We start from the raw sequence: 12349 nt of genomic DNA, 5'->3' as shown, positions 1-12349 counted from the left end.
GCATCAATTCTTCTTGCATAGAGAGTGTTAAATACAGAAAGGTATATAGGTTATGATCAGCCTCAATACTTCTTGCATAGAGAGTGTTAAATACAGTAAGGTATATAGGTTATGATCAGCATCAATACTTCTTGCATAGAGAGTGTTAAATACAGAAAGGTATATAGGTTATGATCAATTCTTCTTGCATAGAGAGTGTTAAATACAGTAAGGTATATAGGTTATGATACCCTCAATTCTTCTTGCATTGAGAGTGTTAAATACAGAAAGGTATATAGGTTATGGTCAGCCTCAATTCTTCTTGCATTGAGAGTGTTAAATACAGTAAGGTATATAGGTTATGGTCAGCCTCAATTCTTCTTGCATTGAGAGTGTTAAATACAGTAAGGTATATAGGTTATGATCAGCATCAATACTTCTTGCATTGAGAGTGTTAAACACATAATGATATATAGGTTATGATCAGCCTCAATTCTTCTTGCATTGAGAGTGTTAAACACAGTAAGGTGTATAGGTTATGATCAGCCTCAATTCTTCTTGCATTGAGAGTGTTAAATACAGTAAGGTATATAGGTTATGATCAGCCTCAATACTTCTTGCATAGAGAGTGTTAAATACAGTAAGGTATATAGGTTATGATCAGCCTCAATACTTCTTGCATAGAGAGTGTTAAATACAGTAAGGTATATAGGTTATGATCAGCATCAATTCTTCTTGCATTGAGAGTGTTAAATACAGTAAGGTATATAGGTTATGATCAGCCTCAATACTTCTTGCATAGAGAGTGTTAAATACAGTAAGGTATATAGGTTATGATCAGCCTCAATTCTTCTTGCATTGAGAGTGTTAAATACAGTAAGGTATATAGGTTATGATCAGCCTCAATACTTCTTGCATAGAGAGTGTTAAATACAGTAAGGTATATAGGTTATGATCAGCATCAATTCTTCTTGCATTGAGAGTGTTAAATACAGTAAGGTATATAGGTTATGATCAGCCTCAATTCTTCTTGCATTGAGAGTGTTAAATACAGTAAGGTATATAGGTTATGATCAGCCTCAATACTTCTTGCATAGAGAGTGTTAAATACAGTAAGGTGTTTATCAGCCTTTATTATTTCTTGCAGTGAAGGGGCTAAAAAATAAATAAATAATCTTTTTATGTCACAACAGTACAAAGACGTATTTTAAAATGTAAAGAGCGCTCCACTAACATAAACCCCACCCAAACTCTAATCTAAGGGAAAAAAATGTTGCTGGGCTGTCCATTAGTCTGTTGTGGACACTTGATAGCCAACACCCTGCATTAGCCACAAGAAAAAAAACAACTAGATGTACATGAAGTAGCAGTCTAAATAAATACTTTGTCAATATATGTAGCTGTCATTTCATCAATCTTCATCATCAAGGTAATGCTACACGTCACTTTTATGTTGTTTAAGAAAGTTTGTTAAGAATTATTAGATAATTAAAAGTAGATCTTTATGTTATTAAAATATTTTCTTAATGAAAAATAATGTTTTAATATAAAAACTATGGAACTTGGTACAGATAACTACACCAAAAAACAAAAATGTTTTAGTTATTCAAGTAATGATATCAATTTAAAAAGGATACGACTTGATTTTCGGATACATTGCGACCGCCAAATACATTAACATGTTTTGCTGTTCATACTAGTAACCATACTATTCTTTTAAACTTGCAATCTCCCTTTATAATATTTACATAGATTAACTTAAATTCAAAATAGTAATATTTTATTGTATAAAAGTATACATGGAAACATTTAAAACTTAAGAGATGGCACGCTAACTTGGGACAAGGTAAAGAACTTTCCAGAATATGTTTGGCTCTTCTATAGTGGTGAGTAAATAGCTGATCCCAAAACCCAGAGATTTGACAAGAGATTGAAGAAATGTTAAGTTTCTCTGGCAATGGCAACTGGCATTTATTTATCCCATTCATTTTAAAATAAAATAAATGATAACACTTCATGAAATAATCTAAATAAAATGTTGATGGTATTGTAGGTGCGCAAGCAGAAGTTTTCAATATACCTTGTTTCTCTGTAATAATTCATTCTTACGATCAAGACCCTGGAAAGAAAAGGGATAGCACAATCTGCCCTAGATACTCTATAGCTTTTTGCTAATTACTAGATGGTCCTTTGTAAATTATGAAGTTAAAATACCAAATGCTCCAGTTGAAATTATTTGCGTTTCTCACATTTTGAAGGCTCTAGAATTACTCATTCTTTAATATTATATCTATTAAAACTTGCACAACCCTGAAGAAATAATGTAATATATAGTTGAAAATGAGACTCTAGTTTTTTCCTCTAAGACATTAAAGTTAATCCATCTTTAATATTGTCTTAAATGAATAGATTAACATTTAATTTGAAATATTTTCCCTTTTACCATAAAATAGGTATATCCAGTTGCCTTAAGTCTGATACGTGGAAACTTGTAATTTTCTATACTTCTATTTTAAGAAAAGTTGAACATAGCAGCCTTATAAAGAGTGACGTTACTATAAATTGTGGGGCACATACTAAAATGTTACAGAAATATATCAAGCATACAAATATCTAAAAATGTAAATTAAAAATCTTCTGCACCCATTTGATATATTACAAAATAAACAAAATATGAATCTTGTTTAAAATACACAAGGTAAAGAGTGAACTGTGTTTTCGTGTGCTTTTATATTTGTGATTGATATGTAAATTTAAAATGATGTAGGTATGTAAGTGTATTGTTCAGATATAATTTCTATATAAGTATTTATATGGGATGGTACTTAAGTTAATGTATGACCCAATTGTGCAAGTTTATGACAGTTTTAACTGTATTTGTAAGTACTTATGTTGATACAAGTCTCTATGTATTTTTAGTATATTATATACATATTTATGTCCATACATTTATTTCAGTGACATACTTAATATACTTAAAATCCCTAGTTTTATTTGTAGCAGTCGTAAATTTGTGTGTAACTGTATGTAAATAAAAATTGGAAGGAAATCTAACGTATGTTGCTCTGTGTATAGCTATATGTATATATATATATTCATTACCAATACTATACGTACATCTACTTATGTGAATCGTATGATTTGCACTCAATCTTATAATTTGTTACTAAATGTGTTTGCAACTCTGAAGTTTAAACAAGTCTGTATTTTTGAAAACTTAACAAACATAACAAATCCTAAATAACTCAAATAATTTGGGGTAAACGTCTATGCAGATTTTAACTAAATAAGTAAGTTGTTTATATTTTCCTTTATACGTTAGGTAAAATGTCCTACACTTTTAACATACAGAGTCCTAATCTATTGTTTTAACCATGAATGGTGACTCCTGAGAACGATTATTATTATAGTTTGTATAGTATTGCACAATTCTGTAGAGCTGGGGTTAAGTCTAGTTATTATTAAGAGAGTTTACTGGTTGCTAGCATGGGTGGTCAGCTTTCGTTGCCTGGTAACTTTGTTCATGTGCAGCTTCTTAAGACTTTTGCTTCTTAACTAGATGTTGCAGGGTCACAAAGGTCCAAAGCTGCATCCACAGCTTCATAAATCAGCCCATACTGTTTAAATCTACTATTTATGTGGTTGATGAATGGGGAATGGGAAATAGTAAGGGAGTGGACGTGTTTTGTGAGAGAAGATAGCCAAAATGTGTTTTCTGGAAATAAATTGGTAATCCTCTCCTTAATTAGAGAGCTTTAGGGCTGATAGGTGAGCCTTCACTATACCACAAGCTTCACTACTTGTGGAAAATATAAATATGCTCCTATACACCATATACCTAATATAAATATGCTTATATACACCATACCTAATATAAATATGCTTATATACACCATACCTAATATAAATATGCTCATATACACCATACCTAATATAAATATGCTTATATACACCATACCTAATATAAATATGCTCATATACACCATACCTAATATAAATATGCTCATATACACTATACCTAATATAAATATGCTCATATACACCATACCTAATATAAATATGCTCATATACACCATACCTAATATAAATATGCTCATATACACCATACCTAATATAAATATGCTCATATACACTATACCTAATATAAATATGCTCATATACACCATACCTAATATAAATATGCTTATATACACCATACCTAATATACATATGCTCATATACACCATACCTAATATAAATATGCTTATATACACCATACCTAATATAAATATGCTCATATACACCATACCTAATATAAATATGCTCATATACACCATACCTAATATAAATATGCTTATATACACCATACCTAATATAAATATGCTCATATACACCATACCTAATATAAATATGCTCATATACACTATACCTAATATAAATATGCTCATATACACCATACCTAATATAAATATGCTCATATACACCATACCTAATATAAATATGCTTATATACACCATACCTAATATAAATATGCTCATATACACCATACCTAATATAAATATGCTTATATACACCATACCTAATATAAATATGCTCATATACACCATACCTAATATAAATATGCTCATATACACCATACCTAATATAAATATGCTCATATACACCATACCTAATATAAATATGCTCATATACACCATACCTAATATAAATATGCTCATATACACCATACCTAATATAAATATGCTTATATACACCATACCTAATATAAATATGCTTATATACACTATACCTAATATAAATATGCTTATATACACCATACCTAATATAAATATGCTCATATACACCATACCTAATATAAATATGCTCATATACACCATACCTAATATAAATATGCTCATATATACCATACCTAATATAAATATGCTTATATACACCATACCTAATGTAAATATGCTTATATACACCATACCTAATATAAATATGCTTATATACACCATACCTAATATAAATATGCTCATATACACCATACCTAATATAAATATGCTTATATACACCATACCTACTATAAATATGCTTATATACACCATACCTAATATAAATATGCTCATATACACCATACCTAATATAAATATGCTCATATACACCATACCTACTATAAATATGCTTATATACACCATACCTAATATAAATATGCTCATATACACCATACCTAATATAAATATGCTTATATACACCATACCTAATATAAATATGCTCATATACACCATGCCTAATATAAATATGCTTATATACACCATACCTAATATAAATATGCTCATATACACCATACCTAATATAAATATGCTCATATACACTATACCTAATATAAATATGCTCATATACACCATACCTACTATAAATATGCTCATATACAGCATACCAACAATAAATATGCTAATATACACCATACCTAATATAAATATGCTCATATACACCATACCTAATATAAATATGCTCATATACACCATACCTAATATAAATATGCTCATATACACCATACCTACTATAAATATGCTCATATACAGCATACCAACAATAAATATGCTAATATACACTATACCTAATATAAATATGCTCATATACACCATACCTAATATAAATATGCTCATATACACCATACCTAATATAAATATGCTCATATACACCATACCTAATATAAATATGCTTATATACACCATACCTAATATAAATATGCTTATATACACCATACCTAATATAAATATGCTCATATACACCATACCTAATATAAATATGCTCATATACACCATACCTAATATAAATATGCTTATATACACCATACCTAATATAAATATGCTCATATACACCATACCTAATATAAATATGCTCATATACACCATACCTAATATAAATATGCTTATATACACCATACCTAATATAAATATGCTTATATACACCATACCTAATATAAATATGCTTATATACACCATACCTAATATAAATATGCTCATATACACCATACCTAATATAAATATGCTTATATACACCATACCTAATATAAATATGCTCATATACACCATACCTAATATAAATATGCTCATATACACCATACCTAATATAAATATGCTTATATACACCATACCTACTATAAATATGCTTATATACACCATACCTAATATAAATATGCTCATATACACCATACCTAATATAAATATGCTTATATACACCATACCTACTATAAATATGCTTATATACACCATACCTAATATAAATATGCTCATATACACCATACCTAATATAAATATGCTCATATACACCATACCTAATATAAATATGCTTATGTACACCATACCTAATATAAATATGCTCATATACACCATACCTAATATAAATATGCTCATATACATCATACCTAATATAAATATGCTCATATACACCATACCTAATATAAATATGCTTATATACACCATACCTAATATAAATATGCTTATATACACCATACCTGATATAAATATGCTTATATACACCATACCTAATATAAATATGCTCATATACACCATACCTAATATAAATATGTTCATATACACCATACCTAATATAAATATGCTTATATACACCATACCTAATATAAATATGCTCATATACACCATACCTAATATAAATATGCTCATATACACCATACCTAATATAAATATGCTCATATGCACCATACCTAATATAAATATGCTCATATACACCATACCTAATATAAATATGCTCATATACACCATACCTAATATAAATATGCTTATATACACCATACCTAATATAAATATGCTCATATACACCATACCTAATATAAATATGCTCATATACACCATACCTAATATAAATATGCTTATATACACCATACCTTATATAAATATGCTCATATACACCATACCTAATATAAATATGCTCATATACACCATACCTAATATAAATATGCTCATATACACCATACCTAATATAAATATGCTCATATACACCATACCTAATATAAATATGCTCATTTACACCATACCTAATATAAATATGCTCATATACACCATACCTAATATAAATATGTTCATATACACCATACCTAATATAAATATGCTCATATACACCATACCTAATATAAATATGCTCATATACACCATACCTAATATAAATATGCTCATATGCACCATACCTAATATAAATATGCTCATATACACCATACCTAATATAAATATGCTCATATACACCATACCTACTATAAATATGCTTATATATACCATACCTACTATAAATATGCTCATATATACCATACCTAATATAAATATGCTCATATGCACCATACCTAATATAAATATGCTCATATACACCATACCTAATATAAATATGCTCATATACACCATACCTACTATAAATATGCTTATATACACCATACCTAATATAAATATGCTCATATACACCATACCTAATATAAATATGCTTATATACACCATACCTAATATAAATATGCTCATATACACCATGCCTAATATAAATATGCTTATATACACCATACCTAATATAAATATGCTCATATACACCATACCTAATATAAATATGCTCATATACACTATACCTAATATAAATATGCTCATATACACCATACCTACTATAAATATGCTCATATACAGCATACCAACAATAAATATGCTAATATACACCATACCTAATATAAATATGCTCATATACACCATACCTAATATAAATATGCTCATATACACCATACCTAATATAAATATGCTCATATACACCATACCTACTATAAATATGCTCATATACAGCATACCAACAATAAATATGCTAATATACACTATACCTAATATAAATATGCTCATATACACCATACCTAATATAAATATGCTCATATACACCATACCTAATATAAATATGCTCATATACACCATACCTAATATAAATATGCTTATATACACCATACCTAATATAAATATGCTTATATACACCATACCTAATATAAATATGCTCATATACACCATACCTAATATAAATATGCTCATATACACCATACCTAATATAAATATGCTTATATACACCATACCTAATATAAATATGCTCATATACACCATACCTAATATAAATATGCTCATATACACCATACCTAATATAAATATGCTTATATACACCATACCTAATATAAATATGCTTATATACACCATACCTAATATAAATATGCTTATATACACCATACCTAATATAAATATGCTCATATACACCATACCTAATATAAATATGCTTATATACACCATACCTAATATAAATATGCTCATATACACCATACCTAATATAAATATGCTCATATACACCATACCTAATATAAATATGCTTATATACACCATACCTAATATAAATATGCTCATATACACCATACCTAATATAAATATGCTCATATACACTATACCTAATATAAATATGCTTATATACACCATACCTAATATAAATATGCTTATATACACCATACCTAATATAAATATGCTCATATACAGCATACCTAATATAAATATGCTCATATACACCATACCTAATATAAATATGCTTATATACACCATACCTAATATAAATATGCTTATATACACCATACCTAGTATAAATATGTTCATATACACCATACCTTATATAAATATGCTCATATACACCATACCTAATATAAATATGCTCATATACACCATACCTAATATACAAACCAGAATTTTTATTGTTTTAAAAGATAGATAATCCCTTTATTACCCATTTCCCAGTTTTGCATAACCAACACAGTTATAATAATATACTTTTAACCTCTGTGATTATCTTGTATCTTAGCCTCTGCAAACTGCCCCTTTTTTCAGTTATTTTGACAGACTTGCAGTCTAGCCAATCAGTGCCTGCTCCCAGATAACTTCACGTTCACGAGCACATGCAATGTTTTGAAAAATATTGTATTTGTGTATCTGTATTTGTTTTAAATTGCTTCATCAGCTGAGTACAGTTATGTGAGTTCAAAATAAAATAATATTGTGAGTTAATCATTTTATTAAGATGTTTGCATTATGCTTATTTGTATTTGTGATGTATAAATGTTTATTTTTGTTTTGTGGGTATAAAGTTAATTTAAAAAGATAATTGAGAATTTGCTTCTGTTGCATGTTGTTAGCCTAATAAAGTTAGGAAATATTTCACTGTTAAATCATAATTAATATACACATTTCAATAAAAAAGCTGTTTTTTAAACATTTTTATAAATATAAATAAAAAAATAACATAGCTTACCGTTGGATACTGTTGTTGATAAGCAACATCGTGGTGAAACTGCTCCATTATACTTTGAGTCACTTGTACTTTGAAACTGTATGAGCCAGAAGGCCAAATTTTAAGTTTCACACCCACAAAGTTAACGTGTAACCAAGTATAGGTTGTATAAGGATTCTGATATGAATTTGATATTAAAAACAATATCAGTAAATGTACATTTATAAGATTTTATTTACCATGTTACATAAAATTAGGTAAGAGTTTAAGTTTTTTTTAAAAACAGATAACGCGCTAATCTTGTGTAGTTGGTCGCTTTACGGTTATGCAAACTTATGTTTCTGAATGTTTATTTTGTGATCAATGGTTTAAACTTGTATGAACTCTGTACATATAAACAATCTGTTGATAGTATTTTACTCATCTAGATTTTATAACATTTTTAATGAAATTATCTTGCTATAGATATTTAGGGTAAAGGTATGAGATTTGTCATTTGCATTGGGCTAACCTTGACAGTTTGCTTTAGTTTAGATACATGTGATATGCTTAGTCGTACAGAAATTATGTGTATCAGTATTTTAAAATAGCTTGTTAATTCAAATGACATCTGAAAGTAATATGATGATTTTTTAACAAAATACTTAGTCATCATTTAACAAATAACGTATTGGATAAGTCAGCATTTTAATAACATAAAAGTGTCAGAGCACTGTGCATTCAGTTCATACAATATGCTGGCATGAAGACAGAGAAGATATGTGCAATGCTGAATTAAATGATTTGTTTCACAGAAATCCTATAACAAATGTTAACAAACATTATCAAAATTATACTTTTATCCCCCTTTTTAAAAACTCCTAATATTTTAATAGAATACAATATCAAAGTGTAATTTACAACTTTTAGAATTAAATAACATTTATCTTTTATAAATCAAAATATCAACAATAAAACAAGTCCTGACATGTCTTATTAAATCTGTTGAACATTATAGAGAAATCTTAAGCTTAATAGAATACAATATCAAAGTGTAATTTACAACTTTTAGAATTAAATAACATTTATCTTTTATAAATCAAAATATCAATAATACACTTCTTACAACCTTTTAATCCTAATAAATATGCATATCAATTGGATATCCAGTTGATATTAAAAAACACTTTTTTAATATCAATTTTATATCAATTTTATATCAATTTAATATAAAATCACTTTTTTTTATATCAATTTTATATCAAAATCACCTTTTTATATCAATTTTATATCAAATTGATATTAAAAAGGGGCGGGATTAAGGGAGGAGAAAGGGGCGTGTCAACCTGTCAAAGGTGTGGAAAAAGGGGCGTGGTACCTGTCAAAAAGGTGTTTGACATAACCTCCATACTCTTACTACTACTGTGTTCAGGCAGCATGGCTCCTACAGCAGCTTCTGAGACAGGATCAGATTGAGACATATAGCAGTTTCCGGATTGGGAAAAAATGCAAATGCTAAAATTGACAAAAAAGCAAATAGCATAGCAATGTGAGCATAAGAAGGCAAGGAGCATATAGGAAGTGGGGTAAAATAAAACTAATTTTTTTGGCGCCAAGTATGACGCACAACGCAAAAGAAAGCATATACATTTTTTGGTGCCAACAAACATCCGGAAATGACACAACTCGCGTGATAAACAACTTTGTGCCAAACAACCTGGCATCAACTAAGACACAGGAAATGACGAACTTGCGTCATCATAGACGCACATTCGTGCCAAAAAATTCTCGCGCCAAGAATGACGCAATAAATAACAGCATTTAGATCCCTCACGAGCCTAATTTGCCCACAAATGTTTTAAAAGAAAAACAAGTGAAATTTGAAAAAAACTAAATTTATGCTTACCTGATAAATTTCTTTCTTTTGCGATGTACCGAGTCCACGAATTCATCCTTACTCGTGGGATATTATCCTTCCCTACAGGAAGTGGCAAAGAGAGCACCCACAGCAGAGCTGTCTATATAGCTCCTCCCTTAACTCCACCCCCCAGTCATTCGACCGAAGGCTTAGGAAGAAAAAGGAGAAACCATAAGGTGCAGAGTTGACTGAAGTTTTTAATAAAAATACTTTTTGTCTTGAATAGACAGGGCGGGCCGTGGACTCGGTACATCGCAAAAGAAAGAAATTTATCAGGTAAGCATGAATTTTGTTTTCTTTTGCAAGATGTACCGAGTCCACGGATTCATCCTTACTTGTGGGATACCAATACCAAAGCTTTAGGACACGGATGAAGGGAGGCACAAGACAGGAACCTAAACGGAAGGCCTCACTGCTTGAAGAACCTTTCTCCCAAAAATAGCCTCTGAAGAAGCAAAAGTATCAAATTTGTAAAATTTGGAAAAGGTATGAAGCGAAGACCAAGTCGCAGCCTTACAAATCTGTTCAACAGAGGCCTCATTTTTAAAAGCCCATGTGGAAGCCACTGGAAAGCGAGGTAGCCGTAGCTTTTTGACCTCTACGTTTCCCAGAATAGACCACAAACAAAGATGATGTTTGACGGAACTCCTTGGTTGCTTGCAAGTAAAATTTCAAGGCACAAACCACGTCCAAGTTGTGCAAAAGACGCTCCTTCTTAGAAGAAGGATTAGGACACAGAGAAGGAACAACAATTTCCTGATTGATATTCCTATCAGAAACAACCTTAGGAAGGAATCCTGGTTTGGTACGCAAAACCACCTTATCAGCATTGAAAACCAGATAAGGCGAATCGCATTGTAATGCAGATAATTCAGAAACTCTTAGAGCCGAAGAGATAGCAACTAAAAACAGAACTTTCCAAGATAGAAGTTTAATATCTATGGAATTCATGGGTTCAAACGGAACCCCTTGAAGAACTTTAAGAACTAAATTCAAACTCCATGGCGGAGCAACATGTTTAAACACAGGCTTGATTCTAACTAAAGCCTGACAGAACGACTGAACGTCTGGAACATCTGCCAGACGCTTGTGTAATAGAATAGACAAAGCAGATATCTGTCCTTTTAAGGAACTAGCTGACAAACCCTTCTCCAATCCTTCTTGGAGAAAGGACAAAATCCTAGGAATCCTGATCTTACTCCATGAGTAGCCTTTGGA

Source organism: Bombina bombina, chromosome 5 (assembly GCF_027579735.1).
Source record: "Bombina bombina isolate aBomBom1 chromosome 5, aBomBom1.pri, whole genome shotgun sequence".
In the NCBI taxonomy this organism is placed as follows: Eukaryota; Metazoa; Chordata; class Amphibia; order Anura; family Bombinatoridae; genus Bombina; species Bombina bombina.
The sequence above is the reverse complement of the archived record's forward strand: the minus strand, read 5'-3'. Positions refer to the sequence as shown.